The 14,812-nt window shown below is 38.7% G+C and overlaps 1 pseudogene; it reads right to left on the reverse strand.

Moving 5' to 3' along the window:
• Positions 1-13,345: 13,345 nt before the first annotated feature.
• LOC129075447 (transcription factor E2F4-like) lies at positions 13,346-14,564 on the reverse strand (annotated as a pseudogene).
• Between the last annotated feature and the right edge of the window lie 248 nt (positions 14,565-14,812).

The raw sequence follows: 14,812 nt of genomic DNA on the forward strand, positions 1-14,812 counted from the left end.
ATGGAAGGACAGCCACTCATTTTCATTTTCCCGCTGTGGCTCGCTTTGTTGTATGCACTATGTGCAGTGCTTTATGTGCACTAACTCAAGAAATATTCACAACAATACTTTGAGGAGCATATTATTTCCATTCTACAGATAAGGTAAGTGGAGCTCTGTTTAATTAACTTGCTTAGGATCACATAGCCAATAAATAGAAGAAGAGGAATGAAACCCAAGCCTGTTGGACTCAAAGTCTATGTTCTCTTTTTAAAATGGTTTGAAATGTAATGATTTTAGTAATAATTCAACAAGTATATGCAGCATACATATACTTGCAATATGTAGAAAGCTTTTTGGATTTTTTGTTTCAATTTATTTTTTTATTTTCAATTACAGTTTACATTCAGTATTATTTTGTATTAGTTTCAGGTGTACAGCATAGTGGCCAGACAATCATATACTTTATAAAGTATTCTCCCTGACATATCCACTATCCACCTGGCACCATACATAGTTACAAAAATATTATTGATTATATATCATATGCTGTACTTTATATCCCCATGACAATTTTTTAAAATTTATTTATTTTTAGAGAGGGGAAGGGATGGAGGAAGAGAGGGAGAGAAACATCAATGTGTGGTTGCATCCTGTGCGCCCCCTACTGGGGACCTGGCCCACAACCCAGGCAGGTGCCCTGACTGGGAATTGAACCGGCAACCCCTCAGTTTGCAGGCCAGCTCTCAATCCACTGAGCCACACCAGCCAGGGCCCCATGATTATTTTATAAGTACGAATCTGTACTTCTCAATCCCTTCACTTTCTTCACCCAATCCCTCCACGTTTCTTCCCCTCTGGCAACCATCAGTCTGTTCTCTGTATCTATGAGTGTGTTCCTGTTTTGTTTGTTTATATTGGTCTTTACATCCCACATGCAGTATTTGTTTTTCTCTGACCGACTTATTTCACTTAGCATAATATGACCTAGGCCCATCTATGCTGTTGTAAATGCTAAAATTTCATTTTTTTAATGACTGAATAACATTCTATTGTATATATGAACCATTGCTTTTTTATCCAGCCATCTATTAATGACCACTGGGTTGATTCCATAGCTTGGCTGTTGTAAACAATGCTGCAGTGAATGGGGTGGGGGCAGGGAGTGGTACATATATTCTTTCAGTTAGTGTTTGGAGTTTCTTTGGATATATTCCCAGCAGTGGAATTGCTGGGTCATGGGCAGTTCTGTTTTTAATTTTTTGAGGTATCTCCATACTGCTTCCCACAGAGGCTGCACCAGTCTGCATTCCCACCAACAGTGCACAAGGGTTCCCTTATCTCCACATCCTTGACAACACGTGTAATTGTTGGTTTATTGATGATGGCCATTCTGACAGGAGTGAGGTGATATCTCATTATGGTTTTAATTTGCATTTCTCTGATGATTAGTGACATTGACCATCTTTTTATGCGTTTATTGGCCATCTGTATGTCCCCTTTAGAGAAGTGTCTATCCAGGCCCTTTGCACATTTTTTAATTGGATTGTTTGATTTTTTGGTGTTGAGTTGTATGAATTCTATATAAATTTTTGATATTAAGCTCTTATCAGATGTATCATTGGTGAATATGTTCTCTTATTCAGTAGGTTGTCTTTTCATTTTGCTTATGGTTTCCCTTGCTGTGCAAAAACCTTTTAGTTTGACATAGTCCCATTTGTTTATTTTTCTCTTGTTTCACTTGCCTGAAGAAATATTACTAAGAGAAAACTTTGACATTTTACTGCCTGTGTTTTCTTCTAGGAGTTTTATGGTTCTCTATATATAGTATAATGTCCTCTGCAAATGATGACAGTTTTACATCTTCTTTTCCAATTTGGATACCTTTTATTTCTTCTTCTTGTCTGATAACTGTGGCTAGGATTCATAGTCACTATGTCACCCAGTACTATGTAGAATAAGAGTGGTGAAAGTGGACATCCCTGCTTTGTTCCTGATCTTAAGAGAAACACAAAATCTATGCTCTTATTTAATTGACTTTAAGATTTTGAGGTAAGAAACAGCCATGACAGGGGAAACAAGAACACACTGTTTCTTTTGAAGGGATTTTACTTGCTCTGTGTGGAAAACTCACTGGATTGGTAGTTTCTTACTTGGGAAAGAACATGGACCAACCAAGGGAGCCAGTGATAGACCTTGGTTATTTTTGTTAGGACCCTTAATTGTGAGAGGAAACCAGTTTGAAGTCCTTCAGGTAAAAAGGGTTATCCAAATCCATGGAGTAGTTTGAACAACTCAACCTCAGGAACAATTGGATCCAACGAACTGAGTACAATGAGATCCTCTGCTATCCATCTATACAGCAGTGTATGTGTCACACTCATCCTCTCTCACCGCACACTGTCTTCCTCTTCCTGACAGAAACCAGAGCTCTTGAAAGCTTGCTGGACTGTTATATCTTATGGCTTTGACTGATTTGCTCATCAGTTCTGGTTTTAAAATTTTTCAGGAAGGGCTCTAATTGATTCAGTTTGGGTCAAGGAACCACCTTGTGGGGGTCATGTAAGAATGTATTGATTTCCATGGGAACTACATTTTTACATTAATAGGAACAAAATAAGGGGTGGAGATTGCTGGTCCTAGAAGGAAAGGTAGGATATATTAAAAATAAATAGTAAGTGTATACTACCCTGAGGTTGAGAGAAAAAAAAAGCCAGCCTTCTTGGGAAGAGGGATGATAGATACTCCTCTCACTAGACTTTGCATCAAGTGATTGGAGAAAGGGAAGGATTGAGTAAAATATTGGACTAAGAAACATAAAGCTAAGCAATACCCTCCCCTTTAGGACCTGTGAAGTTATCTCATTTAATCCTCCCAATAGTTCTAATTTGGCAAGCATGTTATCATTACCTTCATTTAGCAGGTGAAGAAGTTGATACTGTTTTTAAACGACTTGACCAAATTCACACAACCACCAAGTGGAGGAGGTGGGATTTGAATCCAGCTCTGTGTAAGTCAAAGGCCATGTGCTTAATTGCATCTTTAAAGTATGATCTAAATGAATTAGTGAGTTTCTGGCCAAAGGCAAGTTATCTCTGCCTTAAATGAGATTTTACTTCTTACTTGCATGCTTTTAGTAAGGAGTGCCAAGTCTGAGATACAAATCTTTATTTTCTTGTAAGCATACTGTAGTGGCCATGAAAGGCAACTCTCAGATCTCTGATTTCAAGGAGCCTTATTGACTGCTCCCAGTCAGTGACTGAATACATCAAGGATACTAAAGTAGACCTACCCCTGGGAGATGCAGAACTCCTCTAAAGTGTAATTTTGGCTAAAGGCCTCCCTGTTGGTCTTGCTGAGATTTTTCTTAGAAATGCACTGTAGCATAAGACTTTTCATACCTAAGCTACTTTCCTTCCCTCTCCCCTCCACAGAGTCAGACTTGTATTACTGTCTGACAGCTCTTCAGCTTCTTTTGGCTCTCCTCACGCACATGGTGTATTTCCCCTCACAGGTGTTTTCTCCAATAAATTCATCTTTTTTGGAGGACTCAGAGAAATAAATACCTATATCTTGGTGCATTGACTTTTGCCCAGGTAAATAATTTCTGGAGATAAAATGAAAGTTCGACCAAATACATGGGTAATACAAAGAGAATTGTACAATTCCTCTTGGTTGGTGCAACTTGGGAAAAAGATGAATACATTTTGGTTGTCACCAATTCTGGAAATATTAAAGATAAATGAAGGCCATAACTTTTAAAGTAAGGATGTAGGGAATCATTTCTCATGGTTGAAAGAGTCCCACTATAAAAAGATTATTTTCTCTCTTCTGGGTTAAAGAGAGTAACTGCATTTTAGACTCTAAGCCTGGATTCTACACATTATTAAAAGTTTTAGGCTGCTGTAAGATGAAGGTTTGGAAGGAAGAGGAGGAGGATGGGAAGAAAGATATAACATACAGTATATGTCTGATGAGGCATTTGGATAGGACCCAAACACCAAATTCTCTACCTATGTGAGTTGGTAATATTCAGATTTTTCAAAGGTTAAAAATAAGATCAGCTTCAATTTCTGAGGAGCCACACATAACAAAGATATACTTGCTCGCACATATTTAAATCTTCAAAAATTCATAAAAATGAAGTAGTAAAATATTCATTGAATGTTCTGCTGTGTAAATAGCAACTTTTCAGGAAGCAGGGATATAACATAGAACCAGTCAGACACAGAAGGATGTTTGTGTGACACTCTTTATTGGTCTTCAGCCCTGCTATGCTATTTCTGTTTTTAAGAAAAATGGAAGTTCACAGTAGAAATGTTCAATTAACTGTTAATACTGATTGAGATCATTTTAAAATATGATGAATGAGTTCAAAATATCCAATTCATTCCAATCATAAGCTGGAATAACAGTACTACTGTCAAGAGGAAAAGAGCAGATAAACATGTAAATGAACTCCAAATCTTTGAAAAGTACTCTGCCTGGAATGACTGAATATTAATGCACAAAGTTTTCCACATGTTAAATATTGAACTGAATTATAGTGAGAATGCAACATTCAATGATAATCTAATTATTTTATTTTGTAACATATTTAATAAGTGCTAGATTATAACACATTGGGGATATAGCTAGGACAAGAAAAAACTGTTAAAAACTCCGAGGACTAAGTCCCATAGCTAGTGTTAGGCTTTGCAAGTATCACAGTTGCTCATCTAGTTTCCTTCTCTACGTGGTGCTTATTTCCTTCCTTCTACTGTCTCTATCCAATAGGAGATTTTAATTTTAGAATCCATGTCAAAAGATCAGCAATGCTGAAAGCCTTCCCTGATACTTAACCCTTGTGATGATCATAAAGACTGCACCTCAAATACCTCTGACTACAGGGAGCATAGCTGACCAAGATCCCAGCTGCTGTGCTGTGAAATTAATTTCCAAGTTAGCTTCAAGGCCATGCTTCTCATGGGGTGCTGCCAGTTAATGATTGAAGACTTAAGGGTTGTTAAAGTAGATTTATTCCTGGGAGATATTGGCTCTTCTTTGATTGTGACTTTGCTTTGAGGAGTCCCCAACAACAGCTTTGTCAGGCATCCTTTAGACTGCAGGACAGTCTAGGGTGCCACCCAAACTTTTCTTCTTCTCTCCTTTATTTATGTCAGACTGCATCATGGTTTGATGACTCTCCAAGTGTTTTTTTCTGGCTCCCTCCCTATTTTCTCTCACACAGGCATTTCCTTCTTACAATCTTTGCTCCTTTAATTCTTGCCATTTCTGAAGATCTGAACTAACAATCTTTCCTTCTCAGAAGTACCTGATTTCAGTTTTAATTGCAATTGTTTTTTTCTACATCTATTTTTCATATTCTGTTGTGAGATCCTAGAAGCTAATGTTTGTTTTGTCTTATTCATAGTTTTATTCTTGGTGTTTAGCATGTATTAGGAACATAATCAATGTTTGTTGAGTGACTGATGAATGTATGAATACAATAGAGTTGTTAGGAGCCACTAAATTAGAAATATGTGATTTCATATCCTGACTCAGCTGCTTACTAGCCCTGTGATCTTGAGCAAGTAAGTTATTTTATTTCTCTCTGCCTCTTTCTTAATCTACTTTCTGTCCCGTGGATTTGCTACCCTGGACATTTCATGTAAGTGGAATCACATGATATATGCCTCATATATTTGGCTTCTTTCACTAAGCAATATGTTTTCAGGGCTCATGCATATGATAACATGCATCACTACTTCATTATTTTTATGGCTGAATAGAAATCCATTTTATAGATAGATCAAATGTTTATCTATTCATAAGTTGATGGATATTTGAGTTGTTTCTACTTTGGCTATTATGAATAATGTTGCTATAATCATTTGTATACAAGTTTTTCTGTGACCATATGTTTTCAGTTCTCTCGGGTATCTATGCAGAAGTAGAATTGCTAGGTTACATGGTAACTTTATGATTAACTTTTTCTGATAGTGTCAAATTTTTTCTAAAGCACCTATTCCATATTACATTCCACTGGCAATGTGTGAGGGTTCCAGTTAATCCATATCCTTGTCACCACTTGTTATTTTCTGTTTTCTTTTTCTTTAATTATATCCATTGTATCACATATGAAATGATCTCATTGTGGTCTTGATTGACATTTCCTTTATGATGAATAATGTTGAGCATCTTTTCATATAAGTATAGGCTATTTGTATAACTTCTTTGGAGAAATGTATATTCAAATCCTTTTCCCATTATTAACTGGGATTTTAGTTTTTTTATTGTTGGGTTGTGTTGTTTACATAGTCTATATACAAGCTTTTTAAAAATCAAATATGTGATATGCAAATATTTTATCCCATTCTGTGGGTTGTATTTTCTCTCTCTTTATACTGTCCTTTGACCTACAAAGGCTTTCAATTTTGATATAGTCCACTTTAACTTTTCTGTTATTGCTTGTGCTTTGGATGCCATGTTAAAAAAAAAAAAAACACGACATTGCCTAATCCATGAGGTCATGAAGATGTATAGCAATGTTTCCAAACAGTTTTACAGATTTAGTCATTATAAATTCATTTTGGGTAAATTTTTATATATGGTATGAATTAGGGGCCCAAATTCACTTTTTGCATGTGGATATCCAGTTGTCCCAGCACCTATTGTTAAAAAGGTTATTCTTTCTCCATTGAATGGACTTGGCACCCTTGTGAAAATTCAATTGAGCATAGATATATGGCGTTATTTCCTGACTCTCCAGTCTATTCCATCGACCTATAGGTTTATTCTTATGCCAACACCACACAGTCTTTCTTACTGTAGCTTTGTAATAAACTTTGAGATTGGGAAGTGTGAGTTTTCCAAATTTGTTCTTTTTTCACATCATTTTGGCTATTTGGAATCTCTTGTCCTTCCATAAGGATGTTGTGAGCAGCTTTTCCATTTCTTCAAAAGAGACACCTGAGATTTTGACAGGGATTTTGTTCACTTTAGATTATTTTGGGGATAATAAGTCTTTTCAATACATGGACATGGGATGTGTTTCAATTTATATAGGTCTCCTTTCCTCTCTTTCAACAGTGTTTTCTAGTATACCGTGTGGAAGTTTTGTACTTCTTTGGTTAAATTTATTCCTAAATGTGTTACTATTTTTGATGCTATTGTAAATGTTTTCTTAATTTTATTATTGTATTGTTCAGTGTGTAGAAATACAACTAATTTTTATATATTGATCCTTCATCTTGCAACTTTTCTGAACTCATTTTTTTTTAGCTTTAATACTTGTATGTGTGTATTTCTGAGGGTTTTCAATATATAAAATCAGGGCATCTGTGAGTAGAGATAATTTTACTTCTTCCTTTTATTTTTTCAAACTGTTCATAATTCTTTTTATTTTCTTTTTAAAGTATGTTTTATTGATTATGCTGTTACAGTTGCCCCAGTTTTCCCCCTTTGCCTTCCTCTGCCTGGTACACCTCTTCCCTCCAGGAATCCTCCCTAGTTCCTGTCATTGAGTCATGCATGTAAGTTCTTTGGCTTCTCCCTTTCTTGTACTGTTCTTAACACCCCCCTATCTATTTTGTTCCTACCAATTATGCTTCTTAATCCCTGTACCATTTCCCCCATTTCCCCCTTCCCCCTCCCTGCTGATAACCCTCCTATGATCTCCAAACCTATGATTCTGTTCCAGTTCTGGTTGTTTGCTTAGTTTGTTTTCATTTTTGTTTTTTAGATTCAGTTGTTGATGGTTGTGAGTTTGTTATCTTTTTAATATTCTTAGTTTTGATCTTCTTTTTCTTAAATTAGTCCCTTTAACATTTCATGTAATAATGGCTTGGTGATGATGAATTCCTTTAGCATTACCTTGTCTGGGGAGCACTTTATCTGCCCTTCCATTCTAAATGATAGCTTTGCTGGATAGAGTCTTCTTGGTTGTAGGTCCTTGCCTTTCATAACTTTGAATACTTCTTCCCAGCCCCTTCTTGCCTGCAAAGTATCTTTTAGAAATCAGCTGATAGTCTTATAGGAACTCCTTTGTAGGTAACTTTCTGCTTTTCTCTTACTGCTTTTGAAATTCCCTGTTTGTCCTTAATGTTTGGCATTTTAATTATGATGTTTCTTGGGATGGGCCTCTTTGGGTCCAATTTGCTTGGGACTCTGTACTTCCTGGATTTGTATGTCTATTTCCTTTGCCAAATTAGGGAAGTTGTCTTTCATTATCTGTTCAAATAACTTTTCGATTTCTTGCTCTTCCTCTTCTCTTTCTGGCAACCCTATGATTGAAATGTTGATACATTTAAAGCTCTCCCAGGGGTTCCAAAACCTCCCATTTTTGTTTGTTTGTTTTGTTTTTGTTTTTGTTTTAATTCTTGCTTCTTCTTTCTGTTCTGGTTGAATGTTTATTTCTTCTTTTTGTTCCAAGTCATTGAGTTGAGTCCCAATTTCCTTCCCTTCACTGTTGGTTCCCTGTATATTTTTCTTTATTTATTTCACTTTGTGTAATCTTCATTTCTTCCTTTTTTTTCTTTTCTGTATACAATGAGTTCTCTAAGCATCCATATTGCCAGTGTTTTGAACTCTACATCTGATATGTTGGCTATCTCTATGTCATTTAGTTCTTTTTCTCGGGTTTTGTTCTGTCTTTCATTTGGGTGATATTTCTTTGCCTTCTCAATTTGGCAGCTTCCCTGTGTTTGTTTCTGTGTATTAGGTAGAGCTGCTTTTACTCTGTGTCTTAGTAGTGTGGTGTATGTAGCAAAGACACCTGTAAATTGTGTGGGGCGGAGCCTTAGATAATTGCCAGGGCTGGGCAACCTGCTTCACCACTCCATGGATCCACTTGTTGGGGGTTGGCTGGAGAGGGGACAACACTGCTGCCTGGCCTCCGGAGGTCTGCCCAGCGTTTTCTTCATTTCCAGTCACTTCCCCCACTTCCCGTAAGTGACTGGCATCTCTCTAGCTGCTGCCCTGGGGTTTACGTACAGTCTAAGTCTACTGGGCCCTTTACGTGGCAACAATCTAGTAGTTTCTTCCACAGCCCCAACCCCCACTGATTTTCACAGCCAGAGGTAATGGGGATTTGTCTTCCTGGTGCTGGAATCCTGGGCTGTGCAGCCTGGTCTGTGGCTGGGATTGCTTGCTTTTAGGGTATTCCTCCCAATTTTTGTCCATCACATGTGAATGTGGGACTATCTGTTCTGCCACTGCCATGCTTCTTGTCTCCGCCACACTACCTCTCTGCCCCATCTCCACGACTCCGCCACTCCGACCCATTTGGATAAATGTGGCTTCTTTAAATCCTTGGTTGTTGAACTTCCACGCAGCTCAATTTTATGATGGTCCTGAGTATTATTTGTTTTTGAGATCTGGTTGTAACTCTTTTTATGGTTGTGTGAGGATGTGAAGCATGTCTACTATGCCTCCATCTTGACTGGGAGCACCTTCCTTTTAAATCTGGATGCCTTTTCTTTCCTTTTCTTGTTAACTCTCCTGGCAAGAATTTTCAGTACAGTGAGGCAAGAGCAGATATTTTTGTCTTGTTCCTGACTTTAGGGGGAAAGCATTCAATCTTTTACCCTTAAGTATGATGTTAGCTGTGGGTCTTCCATAGATGCCCTTTATCAGGTTGAAGTTCTCTTCTATTCTCAGTTCATGGAGACTTTTTATCATGAAAGTGTTTTACAACATCTATCAAAAAAGTTTTTTTCCATATCTATTGGGGTTATCATATGTTTTTTTTTCTTTTATTAATATGATGTATTACATTGACTGATTTTCATATGATGGCCCAATCTTGCATTACTGGGATGAAACTCATTTAGTGTATAATCCATTTTACATGCTGCTGGATTTTGGTTTCTGGTATTTTTGGGGGGACTTTGCATCTGTTCATAAGAGATATTGGTCTGTAGTTTTCTTTTTTGTGATCTTTTTGTCTGGCACTGGTATTAGGGTAAAGTTGTTTTTGTGTTACTAATTGTTCCCTACTGTTCTATTTTTGAAATAGTTTAAGAAGAATTGGTGTTATAATTAGTCTTTAAATGTTTCATAGACTTTACTGATGAATTTGTCTGGTCTAGGCTTTTCTTTATTGGAAGTTTGTGATTCTTGATGCAATCTCTGCTTGCTTTTGGAGTATATTCAGGTTTTGTATTTCTTCTTGAGTTAGTTTTGCGTGTTTCTAGGAATTTGTCCATTTCATCTAGTTTATCTAATTGGAGGCATACAATTGTTCATAGTGTTTTCTTTCTTTCTTTTTTAATTTTTATTGTTTTTTTCCCATTACTATTTAGTCCCATTATACCTCTCTCCCTACCAGCATTCACCACAATGTTGTCCATATCCATGGGTCCTTTTTCCTTTTTGCTCAATCCTTCCACCTCCTAACCTCCCCCTATCCCACAGCTGTCATCCTGCTCTCTATCAGTCTCCATGGTATTTTGCTTGTTAGTTAAGTTTGTTCATTAGATACCACATATGAATGAAATCATATGGTATTTGGCTTTCTCTGACTGTCTTATTTCACTTAGCATAATGTTCTCCAGGGCCATCCATACTGTTGCAAAGAGTAAATTTTTTTTCTTCTTTTCTTTTTTTGGCTGAGTAGTATTCCATTGTGTAAATGTCCCATAGTTGTTTTATGTACCCATCTACTGAAGGACACTTGGGCTGCTTCTATATGTTGGCAATTGTAAATAATGCTGCAATGAACCTGTGGGTGCTTATGTTCTTCTGAATTAGAATTTGGGTTCCTTTGAATATTTTCCCAGGAGTGGGATCCCTGGGTCAAAAGACAGATCCATTTTTACTTTTTTTAGGTATCTCCATACTGCTTTGCATAGTGGTTCCACCAGTCTGCATTCCCACCAACAGTGCAAAAGGGTTCCCCTTTGTCTACATCTTTGCCAGCACTTGTTTGTTGATTTATTGATCATAGCCATTCTGACAGGTGTGAGTTGATAGCTCATTGTGGTTTTAATTTGCATTTCTCTGGTGATTAGTGACATTGAGCATCTTTTCATGTCTATTGGCTGTCTGTATGTCCTCTTTGGAGGAGTGTCTATTCAGGTCCTGTGCACAATATTAAATTGGATTTGTTTTCTTTTTTTTTTTTTTGTAGTTGACTTTTGTGAATTCTTTACAAATTTGGATATTTACCCCTTATCAGATGTATCAATCGGTGAATACATTCTCACATTCTGTGAGTTTTCTTTTTATTTTGTTGATGTTTTCCTCTGCTGTGTAAAAACTTTTTATTTTGATGTAGCCCCTTTTGTTTATTTTTTCTTTTGTTTTCCTTGACTCGGGAGATATATCTAATAAAATATTGCTACAAGTGATGTCAGAAATTTTGATACCTATGTTTTCGTCTATGATTTTTATGATTTGGGCCTAACATTTAAGTCTTTAATCCATTTTGAATTTATCCTTGCGCATGTTGTAAGAAGGTGGTCTAGTTTAATTTTTCTGCATGTATCCGTCCAATTTTCCCAACACTACTTATTGAATAAACCATCTTTAGCCTGTTGTATGTGCTTGTATCCTCTGTTGAATATTAATTGGCTATAAAGGTGTGGGTATATTTCTGGACTCTCTATTCAGTTCCATTGATCTATGTGTTTGTTTTTATACTGGTACCACATTGTTTTGGTTACTATGGCCTTATAGTATAGTTTGATATTAGGTAGCATGATTTCTCCAACTTTGTTTTTCTTTCTCAGGATCTCTGTTGATATGCAGGGCCTTTTGTGGTTCCATATAAATTTTTGAAATATTTATTCTAGTTCTGTGAAATACATCATTGGAATCTTTTTTTATTGTTAAAGATTTTATTTATTTATTTATTTGTAGAGAGAGGAGAACAGAAGGAGAAAGAGAGGGAGAGAAACATCAATGTGTGGTTGCTTCTTGCTCAGGACCCAGTCAGCAACCTAGGCATGCGCCCTGACTGGGAATTGAACTGGTGACCTTTTGGTTCACAGGTTGGCACACAGTTCACTGAGCCACCCCAGCCAGGGCTAAATACATCATTGGAATCTTGATAGGAATTTCACTGAATCTGTAGATTGCTTTGGGTAGTATGGAAATTTTAATAATGTTAATTCTTCCTACCCATGAATACGGTATGTGCTTCCACTTACTTGTATCTTCTTCAATTCCTTTCTTCAGTGTCTTATAATTTTCTAAGTCTTTTGCATCCTTGCTTAGGTTTATTCCTAAGTATTTCATTCTTTTTGAAGCAATTGTGAATGGGATTGTTTTCTTAATCTCCCTTTCTGTTAGTTATTGGCATATAAAAATGCAATTGATTTCTGGATATTAATGTTGTATCCTGGTACTTTGCTGAATTTAGTCATCAGTTCCAGTAGTTTCTTGGTGGGATCTTTGGGGTTCTTTATGTACATTATCATGTCATCTGCAAATAATGACAGTTTTACTTCTTCCTTTCCAATTTTGATGTTTTTTATTTCTTTTTCTTATCTTACTGCTGTGGCTAGGACTTCTAGTACTATGTTGAATAAAAGAGGTGAAAGTGGACATCCCATAACATTTTCTCTTTTTTTAGCCTTAGGCATTAGTTTCATTCTCTTGGATACTGTAGGGAAAAAAAGGACACTTCCTTTTGCTGCAAAATATAGAAAAATAATCTTTACATAGGAATCCATTCATTGCTGCATAACTTTTTAAATCTCTGCAAATGGTGCTAAATGAGGGTAAATGAATAAACAGAAGAGGGACTATAGGGCAGCAGGAGGCTGGGCCAATCCTCAGGGACTCACCTGCCCAGATTCCTAGCTAGAGAACTCTGTTTCTTCCTGTTAGCACTTCCTCCCACCATCTACAGTTTGTCAGGGCTAAAGGTCAGGCATAAGGGGGACACAAGAAGACCAGGAGGAGCTGTAGGGTCAAGGAGTGGGGAGAAGTGAAGAAGCCTAGAAGTGGTGTTGACAAGTGCCCAATTGCACCCCGGCTTCCCTCCTGGGAGAGGGAGGAGCTGACAGGAACAGGGCAGTGGCGGTTGGACAAGCTGCCCTATAAAGTTAATATGGATCTTCATTCTGTGACACTGGGTGGAAACAAAGCCTGGGCTCAGGGAGGGCACGGGGAGGACACAAGTTGGGGGAAGGCTCCACAAAAGGAGAGGCAAATATTTTGGCTCCACAATGGAGGGAGCTGAGCCCCTTTCTCCTGTTCTCCCAGCACAATACAGGTTTCAGTGCAGGAGTGGGAGTTGTGGCCAGAATTGTGCAGTGAGGGAAGGCTGGGGAAGCCAGGAGTCTGTGGCTCTCAAGCTGTGGAGGGATGAGGTGTGGGGAGGTCCCCAGGCAGCCCTCAAGTTAAACAGTCTGTGGCCCAGCCACACAGGACATCTCTGTCAGTCAAAAGTTGAGAACAGGCACATCAAAGTGGTCACAGACACCTTCACTCTCATCCAGGTTGGCTTGTAGATGTAATTGTGGTCCCTGGGGGTTGGAGAAGGGAGGCTAACACTTTTTAGAACATCAGCTCCTCCAGCAGCTCTGAGCTCATGCACTCTTGTGTGGGATCAAAGATTTCTGTCAGCTCTTTGGGGAGTTCCAGAATGCTTGTGGGGTCTGCCTTGATGAACTCAAAGGAGGTAGAAGGGTTGGGTCCAGATAAACTGCTGTTGCTGCTGCTGCTGTTGTTGCTGTTGTTCAGCAGAGCAGAAGACTGCAGTGGCCAGGCGTCCAGTGCTGTCAGGCCCAGTGGGAGCGAGCTAAACTCACTACTGTCCTTGCCACCAGTTCCAGAGCCGCCAGTTACTGTGATCTCAGCTGTTGGATTGGCCATACCTTGGGCTTCAGTGCTGCCAGGGACACAGGTAGTGGTTGTCATCTGGGGACTGCTTGGGTGTGAGGCAATCTGGGCAGGGCCACAGCTGGTTTGGGCGGAGGTGGAGGAGTAGAGACAGCAGGTGGGCTTCTGGAGCAAATCTTCAGGTGGTGGCACAGGCACTGCCACAGGTAATAAGCTCCAAGCCTCCTTGTTCACCAGCAGCATCTCAGTGGGGCCACACACACTCTTCAAATGAATCTGGTACTTCTTCTGCCCATTGAGGCCCTCTGGGATGGGCATCTCCAGACTGGTGCAAGATGAAGCCCGGATGGCCAGGAGGGTGTCTACAGCAAAGCATCTGTAGATGTCCTCATGAGTCACGTAGGCCAAGCAGCTGTTCTGCATGTCCTTGGTGATGTTCTGGATGACCTGCTGCATCCACACCTTGTGCTGGTTCAGTTCTTGCTTTTGCTGCTGCAGCTCCTCAATCTGTGCCTTGAGCTGAATCAGCTTGTCCACAATCTCCCAGGTATTGCAGCCAGACCCTACACCCTTTCATTGGATGCTATTCTTGGATTTTTTCTCAATCAGCCCATGTCTTCCAGCACGTTTGTAATGTTGTAAATCTGCCACTTCTGGCCTACAGCTAGGGTGTCAGCTGCCAGCTTAAGGTCAAGCACACTGTCCTTGGCTTCCTGCAGAAGTAAAATGAACTTGGTTGTGAGAAGTCCCAAGCTCTTCTCCTACCAGCTTGAAGTGCCCAGTGGCTGCGGCACCTGTGGCCCATCCACCGCCATCATGCCCCCCTCTTCCTTTCCCCCTCCCCACATCCAGGCCAGGCCAGTCCAGGCCAGGCCGGCGCCATCCACATTTTCTTATTATCATTTTCATCTCTGTGAAATCAAGAGCAACAGCCTCACATTCATTTCTAATTTTTATCATTTGAGTATTTTTCCTTTTTTTCCTGATAATTCTATTTAAAAGTGTGCTAGTTTTGTTATCTTTTCAAAGAAACAACTTTTGGTGTCTTTGATTTTCTCTATTG

This window comes from Pteronotus mesoamericanus, unplaced genomic scaffold (assembly GCF_021234165.1).
Source record: "Pteronotus mesoamericanus isolate MK-2021 breed Mesoamerican mustached bat unplaced genomic scaffold, CSHL_Meso_final contig_55, whole genome shotgun sequence".
NCBI lineage: Eukaryota > Metazoa > Chordata > Mammalia > Chiroptera > Mormoopidae > Pteronotus > Pteronotus mesoamericanus.